Source organism: Bombus huntii, chromosome 3, assembly GCF_024542735.1.
Source record: "Bombus huntii isolate Logan2020A chromosome 3, iyBomHunt1.1, whole genome shotgun sequence".
NCBI lineage: Eukaryota > Metazoa > Arthropoda > Insecta > Hymenoptera > Apidae > Bombus > Bombus huntii.
The window spans coordinates 8,716,748-8,729,101 of NC_066240.1; the positions used below are offsets into that span (position 1 = coordinate 8,716,748).

The 12,354-nt window shown below is 40.9% G+C and overlaps 1 protein-coding gene across 2 annotated transcripts in view; it reads right to left on the minus strand.

The window, feature by feature from the left end:
* LOC126864216 (zinc finger protein ush) overlaps positions 1-12,354 on the minus strand; it is a 202,669-nt gene that overhangs the window by 106,481 nt on the left and 83,834 nt on the right. The window lies entirely within an intron of this gene.

Below are 12,354 nucleotides of genomic sequence, written 5' to 3' on the forward strand. Positions count from 1 at the left end.
AAAATGTAAAAAATACTCGAGATTACGACCGATCGTAATTCGATGACCAGAATTCGCTGTACGACTCTCTAAATTCCTATCATTTTATAGCTTATAATCTAAAAATCATGTAGAATGTCTAATTCGATGAACTTTCCATTATCGAGAATCGCAATAAAATCTGCAAGAATCTCAAGAACTTCATAAAATCCATTTCCAGCTACCTTTATGAAGTCATAGCGGGTTCGATCTCCCACTCGTTCCGAGAATCGCCTATTTCTCGATTCGATGAACTCCGTGGAAGATCCAAAATGCTCTAACCGAATCGATTCCGAGGCTACTCCAACAGGATTCGACGATACAAGTTTCGCAATATCCATCGAATCGTCGACGAGGGAACATCGAACTTTTTTCGAGGCGATCTGAATCGATCCGCCACTTAATCGACGGTAGTTTAGCCGTTGAATGGCGTCTGAATTTGCATATGGCGGTATAGAAATGATCTCGCGCGGACATCATTATGCAAATAGCGGCGTGAAGCTTTCTTGCAGAGAAACGCGGCAAATATCGAAAAGTTCGATGATAAACCCGAGTTCTGCTCGATGATCGAGCCTTCCTTCGCCAGCGGGCTCAGCGTTTCGCGCGTGTAATCGATACCCACGCGCGTAGCGAGCGGAAAATCGCCTACTGACGTTGCGCAAGTTTCGGACGCACCGATGTAACGATGCATCGGCAGAAGTTGTGCAATAATTTCGGACGTAAATTAAAGCGATATACGTTTTAGAATTCGCTGCAGATATTAAGGTTGCGCTCTCTAGGTTACTTTCGATCTAATCAATTTATCATGATTTAAAATCATTTTCTTATTTAAAAAAGAAACACGGAATATAAATTAAGAAATTAAATCGTTGATTTATTAAGAAATACCCTAAGCGAAATGGCGAAATTATTTAAATGCCACGATCACGGATGATCCTCGATCATTCCTCGTCAATCGTTTCGCATCGATTAACAACGTATCAATAGTTTCCTTTTCTGTAGATCGATAATCGCACGGTGAATCATTCTCTCGCGTTCTCTCTGGCCCTTCTCCGTACTATTGCCAGAGTCGATCGTTAATTAAATCGTTCCGGATCGGGCTGAAGCGAGACCGTGAAATTTCGCGTGCCTGGACACGATGCGTCACACGAGGCAAATTCTGTCGCGGCCGTAGTAATCCTGCCTTAATGTAATATTAAAAACGTTTCACCGCCGACTCGCCACCGGCCTTTATCAGCCATTTCCATTTCTTGATAACTGTTACTGCTTATCCGAGCTTCGTGCGAGTACCGAATACTTCTCTTCCCCTCTACCTTCTGCTATTTCCACATCCGCGTTCGTCGTCTCTATCGGTCTCTTTTTCTCGAACTCACTCCTCCTCTCTCTTCTTCCTTTGTTCTTTAATACGTTTTTCTCTTTTTATTCTTCCACGCAACGCCTCTATTGTAATCTCTCTTTCGAGTTTCGCGTCTTCACGTCTCTTTCCATTCTTTTAGTCTCTCTCTCTCTCTCTCTCTCTCTCTCTCTCTCTCTCTCTCTCCTCTTTCCTTCAATCGTAAGGGTCTGAGACTAACGTTTCTGTTTCTCTTTTTCGTCTGTTTCCATCTTTGTCCTGGCCGCTTCCTCTATCCGGTAATAACTTCAACTATCGCCTTCATCGATCTCCCTATCACTGTTTTATCTGCGAGTGCAATGGCGTCGTCGTTCGTGGACTATCTGCCGGTTCGTTTCCTGTCGGCTTAGCGGCTCGTCGGGAGAAAAAAAAAGCGGAAGAATCGAGCACACACCCTTCCCACCCCGAGGAAATTATTCGAATCGAGAGACAGAGGAAAGGAGAGAAGAGGAGAAAAGGGAGAGAGGGAAAGACGCACGGCCGTCAGTGTGCGCGCCTTTTTTTATCGGTCTGAGCTATCTGCGACCGTTGGAGGAATTTATGATAGCGCACTGGTCGATCCTGCGATATCGCTTATTATGGCAATGCTAATTCTGCCGCATTTTGCGACGCGTTGAAAAATTTACAGGCATGCCCCTCGACGCTTTCGGCACGATTCTGAAATCGTCCGATCTACAGACATTCTTTTTTTTTATCGTTTGCAGAAGATTTCCTTGTTTAATGGAAAATTGTTTGCGTTTCTTTATACGGAAGTAGATTGTGTCTTTTAAATTTCATAGAATATTCAGCTCTGCCGTGTTCACGCATTTACGATATTCGATCTTTCACGACTAATGCGTTTTTAAAATAATAGCAGTCTTTAGAAAAATCGGCAAAAACTCGTGTAACGAATAGTATTATAATTTTATACTTAAGGTACTTTAGGTTCAGAGTTTGTTATAAAAAGATTGTTGTATTCTTATTTCTAGCGTCCTACGCCGTATTAGACTTCCATATCGAGCGTATAACAAATAATCTAAATTAAGATTATGGTGAAATTTTTTAGATCTTAAACCTTCACGATGGTGAGATGTGATATTTTTGGCAAATAGTTTGTTTACATATATTGTGCAGTACATAGTACGAAGCAAAACGTATGAAATGTAGTAGATAGTGTTACTTTCAGATTAACTCAAACGCGAAAAACACATGTTTACGCAGCACAGATTAAAGATGGTTATTATCGATATTCTTTTATTTTCTTCTTTCTTCTGATTTATTTGTATTTATTTAGTTTTCCTTGCATTGCGCTGACACGCAAGATCGTTAAATCCTAAGCAGTTGTTATGGAAAAGATTACCGCCATTCTTCAAACAGCGCGGACAGTCGAGCCGCGATCCCCTCGGCCCGGAGAAAACAACGACTCGTTCATTACTTTGCAAACGATATGCAACATCGGTGGCTTCAAAGCAACACGCAACTATGTTCCATATACAATCATGAAATATAAACAGATTACGCGCTTAATCCATACGAACGATTCCCTCGCAACCCTCTCGCTGCCTTATATCGTCGCTCAAACAACCCTTCTACCCCTAAATCGTGTCAGGCTTGCAAAAAATATTATCCAAACATCTTCACGTATAATTACAGGAATTTGCGTTAAACAAACAATAAAATGCAAGAAAAGTATCAAAGAATTCTGTTTTTATCGATTCACAACCTAACATGGAGTACTAATTACATTATTGACATATACATAAAATTCACAAAATAAATTATCAAACATCCTGACGTGCAATTATTACAAATTACACTAACCAAACGATAAAAATTACATGTATTATAAATACATCAAGGAATTGAATCTCTGTTAGAAAAGTTAGAAATTTTTATTCATCCATTCCATAAGACAGAGTGTTCCTATGAAAAACATTTTTAGCATACATTTCGTGTACGCAAACATTTCAGCAGACAATCGCAACAAAATACACTAATCGAATAGAAAATATTATTAAAGATACCGAAGAAATCTATCTTCTTAAAAGAAACTTTACATTGAAAGGAAGCTGCCTTAATTCACTTTCTAAGTTACGATATGAATGGAAGACTTTAATGTTCATAAACAAACGAAATAAATTATTAAGACGTTTCAGCGGATGATTGCGACAAAATGTACTAACCAGATAACAAAAGTTATTAAAGATATCAAGGAATGGATGTTTATTGGAGAAACTACCGCCGAGAGAGATCCAGTTCTCAAGTCGAGCAACTAAAGCAAGATGAACTAAAATCCGCGTTAAATTTACAAAATTATCCAGACACCTGGACGCACAATTACGCTGACAAAACGACGAAAAATAATAAAGATACGAAACAGACTTGTATCCTTATAAGAAAAACTACCCCCGATCTACTTCCTAAATCGTAGTGTATCGATAGAAGATTCTAGCGTCCGCTAGATAAATAGCCGACTATCTTTAGCCCGATGAACGAATCGAACACAGACGAGGGAAAGAGAGAATCTGCGGCGAACCGAACGGCGATCCGATAAGTCGAACGGGGACGAGGATATGGCTAATCTTTCGGCGATCTTTCGCGAATCAGCCAAGTATCTGCGAGAGCGCGAGTGCGCTCCGACTGCCTCTCGTTCGAGGTTATGCTGATAAAGCTCGGCTACATTATTCAGCAGAGACAAGAGAAAGAAGGAGAGAAGGCGCGCGTGTACGCAACGAAGCTTCTCCAGCAGCTGGCAAGTCACGCGAAAGTCACCGCGTGAATCCGATTTCCCGGTGCTTTTATTTCTCATCTCTTTGCCCTTCGTCTCTTCACGGTGCATCTTGAGTGGACGTTTTAGCGAGATCAGAAGAATTGGAGATGAATTTTGTTTAATATTAATACCTTTACCGTGGACAATGACTGGTCAAATCGAGTCTGAACTACAGTTAAATTAACGTTAAAGCGTCACACCTATGCGACGCCGATAGTCGACGTGGAATTACGAGCTCACGCATCTCGTGTCCGGTCAAAAATTTCTAAACGTGGAGAAACTACTCGAGAAAGTCTGTTTATTCTGGATTAAAAAAAAAGTCGTACAGGAAATTCCGTGTCGCGAACCTAACTCGCGGCTTGTGCACGTTGCACGATCATCCGAGACGAAACGATACATTAATTGAATAGTAACTCGACAACCGGCCCTCGGGGGAAAAAACGAGGTTCCATCGATAACCGAGTCATCGAGCCAACCACTCGCAGCCAATTACCAACTAAATCGCCTTCCCCTCGATATCAATTTATTAACCTGCTGTTTCTTTACCAATCAACGTTGCTCAAATCAACGACCGTGCAACCTGGATTGCTTCTCCGTGTATAATTATCAACACCATGTTTTTCATCATGAATCTAAACAATTAAAGTAAAGTAGGCTTATTCGAGACACCATTAATATTTAATATAACAGCGAGAGAATGAGAAAATGCACTTCGTGCACTTGAGGTACAACGAGAGGAAATATCAGAAACGAGAAAGTGCTGTCATTAATCTTATGCTAGGGTTATTCGAGTCGACGAGGAGGTATTGTATAAGATCTGATAGAATGAAATAAGTTGCAGAAATTCATAATCTAATTGTCCATAATCAAATTTGACGAATTACAAGGCGAATTCCTTAATTTAATTCGAACATCGTAGTAACTTAAATAATTTTACCTTAAACTATAGACCCATCAATTTAAAACCAGTTCTCTCTAACATCCTCTTAAGTCTTTCAAGCTTTGAATATTCAAAATATTCATTGAATATATACGTAGGGTAAAAAAAGGAACCGAGTTGTTAATCAATTACTTATAATGTTCCACCACGTCCAATTAATCCAGGCTCCTCTACATTGTATTTAAATAACCACATAAAGCATGCTTGTAGGCACGCAGAAGAAGCGTCATCTTTATAGTCGATCTCTCGAAACCAGGGGCCGCTGCTCCTGGAAGAGTCGCAACACGCGTGCGCCGTCGATCATCGTATTCAACACGCGCAGTTTCTTTTTCTTTTTTTTTTTTTTTTTTTTTTTTTTTTCTTTTCTTGCCCGTGTATTCAATTATGGCACGCAACAGAGCCGCGGTACCGAGTGACGAACCCTCTAATTTTCCGACATTTATCTCAACGCCAGGTCGTTCCGGATTAATTTACGATTCATTTCGATTAAATCGATCCGCTGCCAAAAATCGATCGCGACGCGACGTCACGCTGCCATGTTACGCGCGATTCGCGTGCATAAGCGTTTGTAAATTTACATAACAATATTATTAGTGACAGTGGGTCTTTGCGGCATAAACGAACACGATACGACGTCTCATATACTGTATAGACATGCATATATGTATATACACTCTACATATATCTATAGATACACGTACACTATGTTTCATGACTATAATATCACGTAAAAAATGTCAATCCTTGTACGCTGTGATTAGTAAGAAGAGACGAAGTGTACTATCTTTGCAATCTTATTGAAATAGAAGGATCGATTATACTCAGTGAAAAAAAAAGAAAACGATAAAAAACTAATTTATTCTTGTTTCACAGATATTATCGTTCGAGATATTGAGCGGGCATAATTATGCATGGAATATTTTATTACATAAAAAATGAGCTCAGGATGCGATAAAATTTCGAAAGCAGTCGGCGCTGGATCAATGACTGACCCGGCTTAATCTTTTAACCGAATCATCCCGTAAGCAGAAACGTCTATAACATGAAATATTAAAATAAATAAAAAATTATTATGTCTAAGAGATTGGCAACACGAGCGACGAGTTAACTCGTCTTACCCGATTAACGAGTTAACGCTTCGTTTTACAACCTCGTTATATCGTCGCCGTTTATTATACGACGACGATCGACGTCTTTCCCCGATCTTCTACACGTTCGCTCTCGATCGAAGAAACGACGGTGCGCACCGATGTCTAGATGCGATTTGGCCGCGTAAATGGCCGCGTTGCGCCATAGCCAGGGCCCCGTTTCCTCGTCATTATTAATATTTCACAATTATCGCGAGGTGCCGTTTCGCGATCGGCCGAGCTGATAAAAGCGTCCCGACTCGAAACGCTGCCGGGCGTCGAGGGATCGAGAATTCGAGCGACGAAGAGGGATGACAAAAGGTGGGCTAAAGAGGGATGGTGAAAAGAGAGATGGAATCGGTTTGAGAACAGAGGTGGTAAACGTTAAGGAGAGACAGATACGAATGGAAAGAGAAGAATAAAAAATGGTAAGAGGAGGTAGGACGCGGTGGTTGTTGGAGGGTAATGAAACACTGCGAGGATGGAGGGACGGAGGCATTAAGAGAGATACTCGTTAACGATAGCCGCGATATCGCATGAAAAATCGTGCAATCGTTACGAGCGATCCCGCGATCTAAGACGTAGCCATGTCAGAACATATTCGTCAGACTGGGGAATTCTAACATGTCGAAATGATGTTGACTGTACGCGCGCATGTAATTTTATCAGACGTAATTGACTAGTCAGCGAATGTTGGAATATCAGTGTTGAATTCTGCATTACATAGAAAAACAGGCGTTATGTAATACTACAATCTTGTCCTGAATATAGAAAGATTTGGAAAAATAAAGATGGAAATAGAGAACACCCCGTTAACCTTTTTATCGATTGATCTTGTGTATAAATGTTATTAATTAGGTTGAATGATTCTATTTAACCTATAGCTTGATTAAAAGATTCTATTTGCTTCCCTATCTTGCTTGTATATTTACAACTTTATTTAATTACATCTTTCTTATGGAAATATCGGGGAACGTGTATTTTGATCATTAATAATTGATAGAACCGACATTTTTTTTTCATGGTTTAAAAAAAGCATTCGATCCTGAAAGGATTAACCGATACCTGTGGGAATCAGATCGCCAACTGGATAAACGAATGACCGGTTAATATGAAAATCGTACGTGCAAAATTTCAATTACGGATTGAAAACAAAATAACATGCGTATAATTTGTTTATTATTGTTTTTATATGTAAGATATAAATACAGTGCAGTATATCGAATAATGTGATAATCCATAAAAACAAATAACTTTATTGAAAATTTACTTAGATAAGAAATCTTCTTTCGAAGTAATTCTTATTTCTTTATTTTAGAAACTGACAAAAACATAAGATTACGATATTTCATTATAGAACTCAACATTTCCGAATTAGATTCTATTTCAACTTTTAACATTTTCCTTTCGTATTATTCTAAAATTGTACCTTTTAACGAACAGAAGGTATAAAAGGGAGACTGTTGTAGGTACTCGACAAAATATTCCAATCTGGCATCATCGTCGAAGATCGCCCAGCGGAATAATCAGCGGTGTCTGCGTCGTATAAATGAAAAAAATCGAACAAGTTCGATGTCACGCGCCAGCTGACACCAAAGAGTAATTAATGACAAATGAAAAGCATTGGGAAGAAAACGCATAAAACGAGAGAGGAATCGATTAAACGTTCTTGGTTCTTATTTATGGAAAAACAACCTGTCGAAGAGTTTGTCAGGAATCGATAGAAAACACTAGTATAGAATTATTAGTCACGGTACGATAACGATCGTTTGATTCGAGATCGCGCGTTACTGCGAGATTTTCAACTCCGATCGGAAGAAAATCGAACGATTGTGTTGCACAACGCGTCCACGTGTCGCAATGTTTTCCTCTAGATTTTTCCGCGAATTTGATCTTCGACTGGATAAACATCTTCGTTAATAGAAATGTCCTATAAGAAGTTAAAAACAAGCTAAGATAGAAACAATCGACGTACAAGCGATTATTCCATCGTTTTTCTTCTCTATTTTCCTTGTTGTTTATGCAGTTGGATTGAATTGATATCGATATAAGAACAACGTGACGCCATCTAGTTATTACGATATCCTCGATACGGCTCGATATCGCGGAAGATACAGAAATGGCGCGTCAGTTTGCGTTCATACATCACTGGCACGAGATTTCATTTATTTTCAAAACCGGGCATTCGTCCACGCGTGTAAGAAACATTACACGTTTCCTTTCATACTTGTTTATCTTCTTCTTTTTCCGATTAAGTTACGATTTAATGGAATAGCAATTACAGAAGAAGAAGTTGTACGTAGCGAAAGATGAGCGACCATTATCGAAGCTACAACGTAATTACCAGGCCGATTGAATGGGATATTGAAACGACTGACACGATCGATTAATTATCCGGAGGAACGATTGCTTTGATCGCGCCACGAAAAGTATTTACGGTCGTATTTTGTTTCCGGTCGTCGAACGATAGAGCGCGGCGGCCGGAGCTGCGCGATACCATCGATAGAAGATATATCGGGGACGCGGCTGCCACGTCAATCGAGATGCGAAAGATAGCGGTTGTTCGATATCTCGCCAAACGGCCGGTATTAACCGGCATAAAATTAACCGGTACAATTAAAAACACAACGCAGCCGGAACACCACGCGTATTCGTGCATACAAAATGATTAGAAAACGACAAGTTACTGGTTACAAAAATCATGATAGAGAGAAGGATATTTGAGGTCTTTTTAAAAATTAGAAATTACTCTGGCAGTTGCATATAGTAGAAGGAAGCGTTGCGATAAACAATCGAAAATGGGAAAAGTTTCTAGCTTTACGGAATAAACGTCTTTTACATATCGATGTCTTTAATTTCCCATAAATATTCCTATTATTGTGCCAAAGAAGAAACATCTCACAACACTATGGAACACGATTATCGAATATAAATGATAACTATAAACGAACAGATGAATTATGAAGTAAATCAATCAATAAAATACCAATTTTACGTAAGTCAAGAGTCAAAATTTCCTGCGAATCTCTCGATCATTTTATCAATAAGACACGACAATTTTCATTCTCCGCATCACACCAAAGCCTACTGTACGCTCCAGTATTCTACCACTCCATCAATATGTAAGGAACCCAATCTACCACCTAAATTCCCTCCAATTCAATCTTTCAACATCTCAGACAGAACATTGGCAGAGGGAAAGAAGCTTATTCCAGCGAGAAAAGGAAGATCCCAACAAAGAGAGAAAGCCGATGAAGGAAAAGACGGAGCAAAGGCAACTTGCCCTGGGAACAACAAAAATCGTTGGTGGATCGATTCGATCCGCTATCGAAGGAAGAGACGGAGCGTGCGCCAACAGATAATAATAACAATCATATTCCAAAAATCCGGCCAGCAAACAATCGGATCGGTTATCGGGAACGGACGCGTCTCGATCTCACCGGTCTCTCAGCCATCCTCTCTCTCTCTCTCTCTCTCTCTCTCATTCTCTCTCTGTCTCTATCTCTCTCTCGTACGTTTCCCGCATCATCGTCGTGGATCGAAGGCTTGGGACGGGCCTACGATCGGGTAGCCCAGGCCAGCCAACACAACGCGCAGAGAGGGCCCTGGAACAGTAACGCTTCAGGCTGTGTGCGTTGCGATCCCGTATCTCTTGTTACACTTATGCAACCCGAGATTTATTGCCGATGATTATGCGCGGATGGAAGTACGCGGCGGAGGAGGTGGGGTCTCGCCCTCGGGTGCTCGCCCGGTTCGAGATATCGAACGGTCGCTATCGATTGACGTGGCCACGCCGTCCTCGATATATCCTCTATCGATGGTAATACGGCTCTCCTGTTATCTCTTTCTCTCTGTATAGTCTGTCTCTCTTTAACTCGCGGGCTCCGAGCCCCTGACTATCTCATCGGGCGCGGGAGACAGCAATGGAATATGATTTCATATCCATTTCTCTGGCCCCGACACGTTAATCAGATCTATTGGTCACGAGGACGTTCGGTTTCTCGCCAGCTCCTACGGAGTTTTATTTAATTTTCCGCAGACGATCGTGACCGCTCTCGAGATCGGTCCCCTCGGTGTGATCTCGTTTAATCGCAGCTCCGCTTCTTGTTGTATAATCACTCGTTGCTCGGCTCGTCGGACGTTGACGCAGAGTTGGGAAAGGATCCCAGGAATGTTGGAGTAGGAGCCGGAATATGGCGAGGTTCGTAAATATGTAACACCATTTAATGCTTATGTATACACACACACATATACACAAATGAAGTTGAGTTTCAACTTGAGTTACGTTTTAGCTAAATCAGTTCTTGGTTGGCTGGTCGAATCGTGGTTTCATGAATTGCTTCGAGAAACGAACTTCATTTAGATCTTGTTGTTTATAATTCGAATTTAGATGTTAGATCTGGCAAATTTTCCAAATGTACAAGCGACGCTTTTGATGAATCCTACTCGCTGAACATTATGTGATGTACATAGGAATCGATGAAATATCCTTGATACTCCAAAATGAAATTAGCGAATCGTCGTTAGACAAAGTTAGTCCAGCGAATAAGCGATCGCACTTTCTCTGAAAAAGTATCGCACTGGCGATCGGTCTGCCGAAGGTCGTCGAATGGAAAATCGCCTCGATTACAGCATGCGACCGCGGTGCAATTAGGAAAACGCCGCGCGTCGTACAGCGAGTCAGGATACGCACTGTTAACGGGAACGTGAATAGAAACAATCGAGCCGGCGTACAATGGGAGCGACAACGGACCCGCCACTTAGAGACGAGCGAACTGCGCTTGCATTTCAACCCGGCCACCGCTGCTCCTATCTATAAGATCGGACATATTGTGAAGCGCACAACCGACGGAGATACGCGGAAACCACCGATATCTCTAAGTATGTTATTATTACGTAATGCTGAATAACAATGCAAAATGCGGCGGTATCTTTCGCGTAGTGCAGCGATAAGATAGCTGCTAGAGAGTTTTCCGTACGGTTTTGTGAGAAAACAAATATATATCTTCCAACGGGCCATGATGTTTCCCCTGGTTATGGTCTAAACCTCGAACGTTGCTTTTGTTAATTAAAGCTACGTTGCGACCGTTTGCGATACGATATTATCGTATTAGGTTCTATGACATTTCATTATTAATATATCGTGGTTTTATATATCATCGAATGAAATGAAATCGAGCGCAGAACTTTCCAGGACAACGATTTCAGTTTTACAATTACTAACAAATATCTTTTCTTTTACAATATGGATAATAATATTTGCAGGATCTCGTTGAGAAGCAATCATTCTCTTTAATAAAGTGTTATATTTTTCTTTCTAAAAATCTTTGTCCCATTATGTAAGAATTCTCAAAAGCCAGAAAAAAAACAATTCTCGGACACCTGAAAAATCTGGTAGAAACGTTGTTGCGATTGACCACGATATGTATCAGTGATCGACGTTGTGGCACGGATGGTTTATGCGTACCGAATCGACCGATATCAGCGGCCACATAAAGTTTATCACGAGGCTAACGACAAATCGTAATCTGCATGCTGACTTGGCTCGCGACAAAAGAGAAAACATCTCGTCGAAGAAAATCTCTCTTTCTCTTTCTTCGAGCAGCAAGTACCTTGTGAGCGAGCACCCGATGCACGTAAACGCACGTAGGTCGAGACGATAAGTAATGTACGCAATGTGCATATACATTATACACGTATATACGAAGCGTGCACGCCTCGATGTAACGCTACGTTAGATAGCACGTCGAAAATGCGGTCGAAGAATCGGTTGAAAAATCGCTGAGAGCTCGATAAAGTTCAATGATAAAACAACGGATAAATATGACGAAATATTTCCACGAAACCAACGCTACATAAGTATAGCATACGTACATCGATAACAGGTTCGCCGATTTCTCAAATTAATGAGACACTAATTACCCGGCCGGAAGATAATCGATAAGAACTGCAACCGACTCGTCTTGCGTTTTATCGGCCGCGAATATTTCACGATCGACGAAACGCGACGTTGAATTATCTGGCCGCGGTCGAGGGAAAGTTGCGGTTCTTTTAATCCGTCTTTATTAACCGGATTAGATAAACCTGCCGAGGCAGACACTTTCATGGCGATTGATACACAGCCGCA